The 12334-nt window shown below is 47.4% G+C and overlaps 1 protein-coding gene across 6 annotated transcripts in view; it reads left to right on the forward strand.

Moving 5' to 3' along the window:
• COL8A2 (collagen type VIII alpha 2 chain) overlaps positions 1-12334 on the forward strand; it is a 243334-nt gene that overhangs the window by 16240 nt on the left and 214760 nt on the right. The window contains exon 1 of one of the 6 annotated variants that reach the window (XM_034413407.3): positions 11474-11826. The exons of 2 other annotated variants lie outside the window; for them this stretch is intronic. The gene's annotated coding sequence lies outside the window, so the exon portion shown is untranslated. Of the gene's footprint in view, positions 1-11473; positions 11827-12334 lie in introns of those variants that run through there. 3 more of the 6 variants (XM_087876087.1, XM_087876088.1, XM_087876090.1) reach the window with 3 other exon arrangements.

Raw genomic sequence — 12334 nt, forward strand, 5'->3', positions numbered from 1 at the left:
TTCCTCTATTTTCCTCATAATACCAACTCGTAAGGTGAGGTGGGCCAAGAGAGAGTGACTGGCCCATGGTCACCCAGCTGCCTCTCATGCCTAAGGTGGGACTTGAACTCACAGTCTCCTGCTTACTCGCCTGGTGCCCTAACCCCTAGATCAGGTGTCAGCAACCTGAGGCTCCGGAGCCACATGCGGCTCTTTGGGCCCTCTGCTGTGGCTCCCTGTCAGGTGATCCCACCACTGGCTGGCTCCGCCCCTCATCCTCCCCTCCCAGTCACTCATCGCCTGGCCTGAGAAGGCGGGGGATGGAGAAGCAGCAGGGGCAGAGAGAGAGAGAGACATAGAGAGATACAGAGAGAGGGGGAGAGAGACGGGGAGGGAGGGAGGGAGAGAGAGAGAGATGTCAAAAGGGTTTTGTGGTTCCCGTTGTTTTTTAACAACCGGTTCTCTGCCCTAATGACCGGCGGGGTAGGCGTGGCTATGGGGGTCATGTGACTGGTGGAAGTGAGTGACTTTGAGTTGGCCACGCCCACCCAGGTTTTGTGGCTCCCGGTGTTTTTTTTTCTGCGGGAAACGGGTCCAAATGGCTCTTTGAGTGTTTAAGGTTGCAGACCCCTGCCCTAGATCAAACTGGCTGTCTGTTCGTAATTGTAAATTTGGAAGGGGCTGCAAGGACCATCTTAGTCCAGTGTTTCTCAAACTTGGCAACTTTAAGACACACTGCTGGCTGGGGAAACTTAATGTTGCCAAGTTTGAGAAACAATGATCTAGTCCAAAGCTCTGCAAGGTAGGACAGCCTGTTAAGCCTCCCAAATGGAGGGGCTCTTCCCAGCTCTAAATCCCACATCTCAAGTCCTAAACTTCACCAAGTATCCCAACCTCCCTCCCTCCCTAAACATTTTGAAATAGATTTATATACCAAAACTCCTACAGATTTCCCTACAAGAACATTCCTGTAAGGGAGGTTGATCCCCCAAGCAGGTTCTGTGACTGAGTAGGGTCATGAACTTGAGTCACCCCACTCCTAATCCAACAGGTAGAGATAACCATGTCCAGGGATGAAATCCAACAGGTTCTGACAGGTTCTGGAGAACCGGTAGCGGAAATTTCGAGTAGTTTGGAGAACCGGCAAATACCACCTTTGGCTGGCCCCAGAGTGGGGTGGGAATGGAGATTTTGCAGTATCCTTCCCCTGCCATGCCCAGCAAGCCACGCCCAGCAAGCCACACCCACAGAACCGGTAGTAAAATAAATTGCATTTCACCACTGAGCATGTCTCATCTATGAGATATAAACCTAACAAATAGATGAATCTTATCTTAACCTGTAAGTTTTCATGGCTAAAGGAAAACTAGAACTCCTCCTCCCTCTTCTTCCTCCTCCTTCCTCTTCCTCCTCCTTCCTCCTCCTCCCCTTCTTTCTCTTTTCTCCTCCTCCTTCCTCTTCCCTCTTTGTTCCTCCTCCCCTCCCTCTTTCCTCTTCCTCCTCCTCCTCCCTCTTCCTCTTCCCCCCTCTTACCTCTTTCTCCTCCTTCTTCCTCTTCCTCTACCTCCTCCTCCCTCTTACCTCTTCGTCCTTCCTCTTCTTCCTCCTCCTCCTCCCTTCTTCCTTTCAGTCAATGTTGACTCCTGCCTAAACCAGTCCCTGCAGTTTCATCAGCAAGGTTTCAGAAATGGCTTGCCATTACTTCCTTCTTAGGGCTGAGACAGAGTGACTGGCCCAAAGTCACTCAGCTTGCTTCATGCCTAAAACAGGGTTTAAAAGTCTCCTGGTTTTCTAGTCTGGCGCCTCAATCACTACCCCAAACTGGCTCTATTATTTAGCTACGCTTCTGGAGTATAAAATTGTAATGTGGAAGTCCCTGGCTGCATAAAATTTGAAATGAGGATCCCACAAATGCCCTCCACCAGATCGCCCAGGTGAAATTCATCTGCAAACGGGTTTCTCTGTCTCTTTACGCCGAGGAGGCTTAACACATAATTTTCCGGTAATCTTCCCCTCCCGCCACTAAAATGAAAACATTGCTGCCCCCTGTGGTGATCTCAGAAACCAAAATGAGTGAAATAAAACAGTCTGAAGTTTCTGTTTTCTGGAATAAAAAATATATAGGCGAAGCAACTGTAGCTGACTCCCCCTCCCCCAATTTCCCCTCAATTGAAAAGGTCATAGATATTTTAACCTTGATGGATGTGACCATCAAAGCATATAAGTCAGTGATGGTTAACCTTTTTGCCGTCACGTGCCAAAAGCAGGGAGAACACGGTGTGTGTGTGGGGGGGATGGCGTGTGCACGTGTGCCCATACCCATAATTTAATGCGTCCCCCCCGCGCATGCGTGCACAACCCCCCTCCCCCGCTTTTGGCATGTGATGGGCCCAGTAGGCCCATTTTTCGCCGTCCTCAGGCTCCAGAGGCTTTCTTGGAGCCTGGGGAAGGCGAAAACGGGACTTCCCCACTGTCCTGGAGGCCAGAAACGGCCCGTTTACCGACTTCCAGTGGGCCCAGAAGGCCCGAAAATCAGATGTGCGCGCCGAAGCTGAGCTAGGGCAATACTTGCATGCCAACTGATATGGCTCCACGTGCCACCTGTGGCACACATGCCATAGGTTCGCCATCATGGATATAGGTTAATAGAAGATGATACAGAATGGTTTTTTTTAAAAAAAAACACTTTAAGCTGGGTGGACTTCAATTCCCAGAATTCCCCAGCCAGCATGTTTTAAGAGGGGTAGACATCAGTTCTGGGGAATTCTGGGAGTTGATGTCTAACCACCTTAATGTTGCTAAGTTTGAAAATATTGTAGTAGAAGAAGAACAGAACAGATTAACAGAGTTGGAAGGGACCTTGTAGTTCGTCTAGTCCAGGGGTCCCCAAACTTTCGGACCTCAGGGACCACTTAATTCATAATTTTAAATCCCACAGACCACTAATATGTTCTGCCTAATGACCGGTGGGTGGGTGTGGCTAAGTGGCCATGTGACTGGGTGGGCATGGCCAACTTGATGGCCAACTCAATGTCAATCACATCAAGGGGCGCCTCACTGGCCTCTACTCACCCTTCTCCTGCCAGGCACTCCTCGCCTCCCCACCCGGGCTCCTTAGGGTCCCAACAGGGAGCTAAGCAGCCACCATGAGAAAACAGCTGGCTCAGTTCAAATTGGATCTGACCGAGAAGGAGGCTCAGCAGAAGCACCTCACTGAGGACTAGGAGCATAGGTTTTCCAAGCAGAGGAAAGACCTGCAGGAGTGCAAGGCCAGGTACCGGCACCTGGAGGCTCAGTGGGCTGAGATGGTCAGCCAGTTCCAGGCCATGATACAGTCCCACTGTAACGAGGCGCTCCGGCTCCTTGCCACCAGTGGCACTTCCCTCCAGCCTTCGCCCAAAGCCCCACACCAGGAGGCTGAAGCAGACCCCAAGTCGGAATTTCTGCCCCCCTCCAACCCACACAAAAAGACCCCGAAGGAGGAGACTCCGCAGCAACACAAGCGTTCATTACACATATCCATCCCAGGGGCCGTAGTTTGAGGACCCCTGATTTAGTGCAATATAAAAAATGCAAATAATTTTTCTGCGGACCACCAAAATTTTCTCATGGACCACCAGTGATCCACAGACCACCAGTTGGTGACCGCTGATCTAGCCCAAGCAGGAGACCCTACATCATTTCTGACAGATGGCAGTCTGTCTTCTTGAAAGTTTCCAGTGATGAAACTCCCACAGCTTCTGAAGAAGGCTACTCAATGAAAGATCCAGCAAATTCAATCGGACCTTCGTAAGCTGTTTAGATTCACACGATTAAGGGGTATAAAAGTTCTCACAATCCATCCATCCATCCATCCATCCATCCATCCATCCATCAATCAATCCTCTCTGTGTTGAGTGGCAGTTTTAGGAGACTGTGTGCCTTGCTTTCTCACGGTGTTGGCTTACTGTAAATAGAGGATTCGGGTTTTTCAATGTAGCATTCCTCGGTGCCAAAAACAAACACAGGAAAAAAAAACCACCCTGTGCTATTTCTTTATCAAAATAAGCTTCCTTTCTGCATTTCTAGGGAAAGCTCTGTCCTCCCCTCCCATGCCCCGCTGTTTGGCTAGAAGGAGACACCCCCCTGGCAGCGAGTTCAAAATATGACAGTTCTTAAACCCATCTTAATGCTCCCAAACTCACCCATTCATCTTTTCCAGCTTGGCATGCCAGGAGCAAGGATGCTACACAAGCCTTTGTGAATTGCACATAACAAATAGAGAATGCTTCAATCTCAGCTTCCTGCCTGCCATTTTGACTTTTGAAATAAAGTCAAACCTTCCTAAGTGGGAGAAGCTATGGAAGACACGAATGCGTCTTCCACAGCTGGTGACCAGAACAGGCCACAAAAAAATGGGATAGCAATCCAGAATACGGTGGTAGTGGTTGCAGATTCTGACAACCTATGGGTCAAAGCAGGGGTGCTGTTCAGCAGGTTCTGACAGGTTCTGGAGAACCGGTAGTGGAAATTTTGAATAGTCTGGAGAACTGGCAAATACCACCTCTGGCTGGCCCCAGAGTGGGATGGGAATGGGGATTTTGCAATATCCTTCTCCCAGGAGTTGGGAGGGAATGGGGATTTTGCAGTATTCTTCCCCTGCCACACCCACCAAGCCACACCCACAGAACCGATAGTAAAAAAATTTGAATTCCACCACCGGGTCAAAGTTCCTCTTGATCTGATGTTGGGCAACTGGGAGAAATTGAATTAACTGCCCCCCTTTTTTTATCATCATAATCATAAGTTTATTTGTCAAGCATACATAAGATAACAGGTAAAAGTATAAACATAATTTTAATACATGAAAAGAACAAGTAAAAAGGAATATTAGGACAGGGATGGTAGGCACGCTGGTGCACTTATGCACGTCCCTTACAGACCTCTTAGGAATGGGGTGAGGTCAACAATAGGCAGTCTAAGGTTAAACTTTTGGGGGTTTGGAGAAGAAACCACAGAGTCAGGCAGTGCATTCCAGGCATTGACCACTCTGTTGCTGAAGTCGTATTTTCTGCAATCGAGTTTGGAGCGGTTTACCTTGAGTTTGTATCTATTATTTGCTCATGTATTGTTGTGTTTGAAGCTGAAGTAGTCATTGACAGGAAGGACATTGTGGCAGATGATTTTATGTACTATGCTTAGGTCAGACTGAAGTCGGCGTAGTTCTAAGTTGTCTAAGCCCAACATTTGGAGTCTGGTGGCATAAGGTATTTTATTGCGGTTAGAGGAATGGAGGACTCTTCTTGTAAAATATCTCTGGTCTCTCTCGATTGTATTTATGTCCGATATGCAGTGCGGGTTCCAGACAGATGAGCTGTATTCAAGAATTGGTCTAGCAAATGTTTTGTTTGCTCTAGTTAGTAGTACAATATTACCAGAGAAGAAGCTATGCAAGATTAGGTTAACAATTCTTAATGCCTTTTTGGCAATGTTGTTACAGTGGGCTCGGGCACTTAGATCTTTAGAAATGAGTACTCCAAGGTCCTTGACAGAGTGAGGGTCATCTACAAGGTCATCTCCATCTAATTTGTATTTTATGTTTTGATATTTTTTTTTGCCAATGTGCAAGACAGAGCATTTGTTGGTTGAGATTTGAAGTTGCCACTTGTTAGACCAATCTGACACATAGTCAAGGACTTTTTGAAGGGCAGTTGCATTGTTGGTGGTGTTGAATAGTTTAGCATCATCAGCGAAGAGAACACAGTTGCTTTTAATATGATCACAAAGGTCATTTATGTAAAGTATGAAGAGTGCTGGAAGTGTGTATGTTTTGCATTTTGCAAACGTGGCGCAGCTAACCTATGCGGGCAATTTGCACATCAAATTAGTCAGGCCCTCTTCAAATCTCTCCTGCCAACTCTCAAACTATGTTTGATTAGACCTGTGTGTGTCGCTCTCCTCCAAGGTGAAAGGGGGCAGCAGGTCTTCAATCCAGGGGTGAAATCTACTTACCTTCCCTACTGGTTCGGAAGTGTGCGTGCACACGCGCCTTGTTCACATCTGATTTTAGACCCTGTTCGCATGCGCAAAGCCTTCTGCACATGCACAGAGGGTCAAAAACAGGTTACTTCCTGGTTAAAATCCTTCCCCTGCCATGCCCACCAAGACACGCCCACAGAACCGGTAGTAAAAATTTTTGAATTCTACCACTGAATCATTTCCAAGCATGTTTATACGTGGAGCAGGGTTTTCCACTCCTTCATTTACGTTGCCTTCATAAACAGCCAAAATGGTTTTGTATAATGAAGGGAAAAATTTGGGAAACCCCGTATTCGTAAAATCTTACAAGACTACCTGGACGACCTCGCAGAGCTGATACCCAGGGTTCCTTACTCTCTCTGATCAACGTATCAAGTTGATCATCAGAGGCTTTTAAAAGCATTTTTTTTTTACAACCTCTTCGGCCGAAGAGGTTATAGAAAAAATGTTTTTAAAAGAAAAAAAACCCTCTAATGATCAGGCAACTCAGCTGGGATCGTCAGAGGCTTTTAAAAGCATTTTTTTACAATCTCTTCGTCTGAGGTTAAAAGTTAAAAAAAAAAAAGCTGGCCATGCCCATCGGTCACATTATCCCCCCCCCACCAAGCCACGCCCACAGAACCATAGTAACAAATTTTACATTTCACCATGTGTGTAAAGCACATGATCAGACCCAATTTTACAACTCTTTCATGGCAGCCATGAAACAACTCTCTTATTCCCTATGGGATGGTTTTTGCTGGAAACTGAAAAGTAAACTCTGGTTTCTGGCAAAATTGTAAAAAAATTGGAGTCATATGATTACGGGATATGGCAAATGGCTGGAAATCTGGGCTGGTTGCTGAGCACCCAAAATAAAGTCCTGTGGAAGGTTCGAAACTGGCCGTAAGCAACTTTTGATGGAGGGGGAAGCATTGTAACTTCAACCAGTCATTAAGCGACCGGTCGTATGTTGAGGACCACCAGGAATAGAAGACTTCAATTATCTGGACATCTGTTGAAAAGCTAGCCTGGCTCAGACTGCACGCAATGCTAATAATTCCTTGGTAATTGACTGATGATTTCATTTCCTACAAGAAGGGACAAGGAGGTCGGTGTTTCCAACAGTGGTGAAATCCAAATTTTTTTACTACTGGTTCTGTGGGCGTGGCTTGGTAGGCGTGGCTTGGTGGGCATGGCAGGGGAAGGATACTGCAAAATCCCCATTCCCTCCCCACTCCTGGAGGAAAGATATTGCAAAATTTCCATTCCCACCTCACTCTGGGGCCAACCGCTATTTGCCGGTTCTCAGAACTACTCAAAATTTTCTGCTTCCGGTTCTCCAGAACCTGTCAGAACCTGCTGGATTTCACCCCTGGTTTCTACCAAGAGTATCCATGGGATGATGGTCAATTAAATCAAGATGGCAGCTCCAACTATCCAGCCAAAACCCTCTTCTTTATTTTAAATCCAGATGTTCAGCTTATCATTGGCCCATTTATTCATATATTGCAACCTCCCTCAGGTTATTGCTGTTGAGAACCACACCACCCAGAATCCTCTCGCAACATAGCCATGGCGAGGAATTCCAAGAATGACTCTGTAGTCCATCAGGTTGGAGAAGGAGGCTGTGACCTGTTTTTCTAGAAGTTCATTCAGCCACAATTGAACCTGCAGAAAAGCTCTGATCTGTCCCGCCCCCAAAGTAATGGCACTTGGAAGAGGGATGCGATCTTCAAGAGATATCTTGGCAAAATCCCCGCTATAATGAAATTGGTGACCATTAACTCAACAGAGAGCCAGGTTGTCCCTGCTAAAGATGAGGCAGCCAGAGGCAGGAGACAGAACTCTTCTCAACCTTAGCAACTTTGAGGTGTGTAAACTTCAACCCCCAGAATTCCTCAGCCAGTCTGGATAATGGAGGGGGCAGTACCTGGAGAGACAGAATAGGAAGGAAAAAAACAGGAGTGAAATCCGACAGGTTCTGACAGGTTCTGGAAAACCGGTAGCAGAAATTTTGAGTAGTTCAGAGAACCGGCAAATAACACCTCTGGATGATCCCAGAGTGGGGTGGGAATGGAGATTTTGTAATATCCTTCCCCCAGGAGTGGGGAGGGAATGGGGATTTTGCAGTATCCTTCCCCTGCCATGCCCACCAAGCCACGCCCACAGAACCAGTAGTAAAAAAAATTGGATTTCACCACTGGAAAGAAACCACAAAATACAAAGATTTGCAAATAGAAGCGGAACGACCGTGTAAAAAAATAGTACCAATAGTAATAGATACCTGGGGTGCAATCCCAGAACAATACCACTTGAACACCATCGGCATTGACAAAATCCCTATCAGTCAATTGCAGATGGCTGCTTTGCTTGGAACAGCTTGGATCCTGCGACGGTTACCGTTAACACACCCTCAAACAACATTCACCTATCCTGGGTCCTTGGAAAGACTGGTTAGCAGTAGTGGGTTCCTCCCGGTTCGGCCTGGTTCGGCCGAGCCAGTAGCGGTGACGATATGACATCACCGAACCGGTTCTCTTTGTTCAGGAGCTGAGCCCTCCCCCCCCATGTTATTCTTACCTTTTATTTGGCCCCGCCCCCAATCTATTTGCTGCCCAGCTGATCAGCTAGAAGGAAAAAAACTGTTTCAACTCTTGCCCGGGGGGGGGGGGGCTTCAAAGGGCCGCCCTACAGCTGATCAGTGTTAAAAGGCAGTGTGGTGGTAGACCAGTGCACTCCAAAAACAAATAGGTAGACCAGAACGCTCCGAAAACAAATGGGTAGACCAGTACAGCTCTGCGAGCAGTTAAAAATCTGGTGGACCAGTACCTCTGCTAAATCCTAAAGAATTGTCACATGACCATCAAACCACGCCCACAAAATAAGCCACACCCACAGAACCAGTGGTATTAAAAATGCCAGACCCAATCTAAATATCTGAACCGACTCTGAAAGCAACCATATAATCATCATTTAAAAGAAAAATTGATTTATATGCAGTCCTTCTCCGGAGACTCAGGGCGGCTTACAATGCGTTAAGCAATAGTCTTCATACTTTTGTATATTTATACAAAGTCAGCTTATTGCCCTCACAAACTGGGTCCTCAATTTACCTACCTTAGAAAGGATGGAAGGCTGAGTCAACCTTGAGCCTGGTGAGATTCGAACTTACAGTAATTGCAGACAGCTGGTGTTAATCACAATGCTATCAGTCTGCTGAGCCAGCAGGCCAGTTATTAAACTTGTATGCCGCTGCTGGGCTCTCTACCAGCCTGAGCGGCTCAGAATTTCTTGGATTTTTACTGGAATGCAGTCCAATTCTTTGGATTTCCTCGAATTGAAAACACCGATTGAGTTGGTTAGTTCAAAGACTGGGGGGACTTTGGCTGGCGGCCTCTCCCTCTGGGGTTGCAGGACAAACGCCCCGGTGGCTTTTCCTAAGCGAAAGGTCTCCAGGCATGACAATGGAGATGACAACTAGGCTCTAGAGCAGTGGTTCCCAACGTGGGGCCCCACGCCCCACAGGGGGGCAACTTGATTTTTTAATGGGGGCAATTGGAACCTTGTTTAAACCAAGTTAATGGCCTTTAAGGCTTCCTCCGCGTGAGTAGGAGTTCCTTTTGGAATAGTAAGAATTATATGTGGTGAGGGAGGGGTGCATCAGGATTTTAGAGATGCTTAGGTGGGTCATGACCCCAAAAAAGGTTGGGAACCGCTGCTCTAGAGCAGCAGTCACCAACCAGTGGGCCCTGATGATCCGTGAAAAATTTTTGGTGGTCCGCAGAAAAATTAGTTGCATTTTTTTTATATTGCACCAAATACTATTTATCTTTTTTTTGATAGGTTCTAGAGAACCGGTAGTGGAAATTTTGAGTAGTTTGGAGAACTGGCAAACACCACCTCTGGCTGGCCCCAGAGTGGGGTGGGAATGGAGATTTTGCAATATCCTTCTCCCAGGAGTGGGGAGGGAATGGGGATTTTGCAGTAGCCTTCCCCTGGAGTGGGGTGGGAAAGGGGATTTTGCAGTAGCCTTCCCCTGCCATGCCCACCAAGCCACACCCACCAAGCCATGCCCACAGAACCGGTAGTAAAAAAAAATTGAATTTCAAAAATTGAAATGATTCAATTTCAATTCAAAAAAATTTGAATTTCAAAAATTGAAATGATTCAATTTCCAAGCATGTTTATGCGTGGAGCAGGGTTTTCCACTCCTTCATTTACCTTGCCTTCATAAACAGCACAAAACAAGATTTGTGCTGAGATGCTTAAGTGGGGTCATGACCCCAAGAAAGGGTTGGAAACCTCTGCTCTAGAGCAGCAGTCACCAACCAGTGGTCCCTGGTGGTCCGTGAAAAATGTTTGGTGGTCCGCAGAAAAATTAGTTGCATTTTTTAATATTTATTTATTTATTGGTTCAATTTATATGCTGCCCTTTTCCGGAGACTCAGGGCGGCTTACAATGCATTAAGCAATAGCCTTCATATTTATATACCGGCTTAGTAGGGCTTTTGCCCCCCCCCCTTCTTTTTTTTATACAAAGTCAGTTTATTGCCCCCACAATCCGGGTCCTCATTTGACCTACCTGGAAAGGATGGAAGGCTGAGTCAACCTTGAGCCTGGTGAGATTCGAACTCGTAGTAATTGCAGGCAGCTGGTGTTACTTAACAGTGCTTTAGTCTGCTGCGCCACCAAGGCTCTTGCATATTAGTATATTGCACCAAATACTATTTATCTTTTTTTTTTTAAAATCATGTTAGTGATTTAAAATTATGAATTTTGTGGTCCTCGAGGTCCCAAAGGTTGATGACCCCTGCTCTAGGGCAACCACAATACCGATAATAATAACGCGCTGATGAATAAGGAGCTCAGGAGCCTGAGTGGCGTAGGAGGCTAATGCCTCCTAAGGCAGCATTTAACATCCAGCTGCCTGCAATTACTGCGAGTTCGAATCTCCCCAGGCTCAAGGTTGACTCAGCCTTCCATCCTTTCTAAGGTAGGTAAATTGAGGACCCAGTTTGTGGGGGCAATAAGCTGACTTTGTATAAAATATACAAAAGGATGAAGGCTATTGCTTAGTGCATTGTAAGCCGCCCTGAGTCTCCGGAGAAGGGCGGCATATAAATCAAATTTAAAAAAAAAAACAGCGACCCTGATCAATCACCCTGACCACTTGCAACGCGTTATCAACAAGTAGTAGGCACTACTAAAAGAAGGACGCGGGTGTTGTTTTCAGGCTGCCCGCCACCCTCCTGCCTGAAAGAGCCCCGCTCCGTCCTGCGCCACGGGGGAAAAAAAAACACCATGGCGAAGCTGGAAGGCGCTCAAGAAGGGAGCGACAGAGATTTGGGGAGAAAGGGGGGGGTCTTATTCGCTTGCAAGCAGCCGGCCCAGCCCTCTGGAGCTGCATTGGCCGGTCCCCAAAAAAAAAAAAAAAAAAAAAAAAAAGACAGGAGGGGGAGAAAGGAAAAAAAAAAGGAAAAGAAACCCCAGCCGAGGGCGTGAAAAGCGCCGGCTTCCCTCCTGCGCGCTCTCATTCGCAGCTCTGGCTGGCTGGCTCACCACGCGCGCCCGCCGCTGCCTGGCTGCGCGGCCGCTTTGCCCTTCGCTTTGCCCGCCGAGGTTCCGCGGACAGCCGGTCCCGCTGCTGCCTTCGCTGCCCCGCGAGTCTGGCAAGCCACGGCCCGGCTCCCAACGCTGCCGCCGCCGCCGCCGCCCGCTCAGCTTTTCAACCCGCAGCCCTGCGCCCTGAAGTCAGGTGCCTCCGCTTCGGTTGCTTGCTTTCCACCGGTTGGATTCCATCATCCCCGGGGCAGCTGGCTGGGGTTCACACGCAACCCGCGTACCCAGGTCAGTTAAAGAGCCTCCTGGCTCCGCCACATCCTGAGCCTTTTTGTGGGGAAGGGGTGGCTTGGCTTGTGGGTAGCTCAGGGCTCCAACCGAGAAAAATGGTCAACTGGGTTAAAGCACTGTAATTGAGTTGTGTGAACATAGCTTGACGCTCTCTTTCTCTGTCACTCACTCACGTTTCCCACCATCAAGCTGGTTTCTCCAGTTGTAAATGTTGTGATTACAGCTGCATCCCTCAGCCAGCATACTGCTGTAGCAACATGGGACCTGTAGTCTCCATCTATCAGCTATCAGCCTAGGGGAAATCTGATTTACGCAGACTTGAATATGGAGCCGTTTAACTTTACCAGTGTCTTTGATATCATCCTTCTGCATGCAAAATGCTACGTTTTCTTTCTTCTTCCTCGGCGCCTAGAAAGGCAAGCGCAGCTTCTGTAAAAACAAAACAAAACTTCTTCCAAAGTATTTGAAAACTCTTGATCTTCTTGTCACGTTCTGTCAGTCCTTG

The sequence above is a fragment of the Pantherophis guttatus genome, chromosome 10 (genome assembly GCF_059756535.1).
Source record: "Pantherophis guttatus breed Tessera chromosome 10, ASM5975653v1, whole genome shotgun sequence".
NCBI lineage: Eukaryota > Metazoa > Chordata > Lepidosauria > Squamata > Colubridae > Pantherophis > Pantherophis guttatus.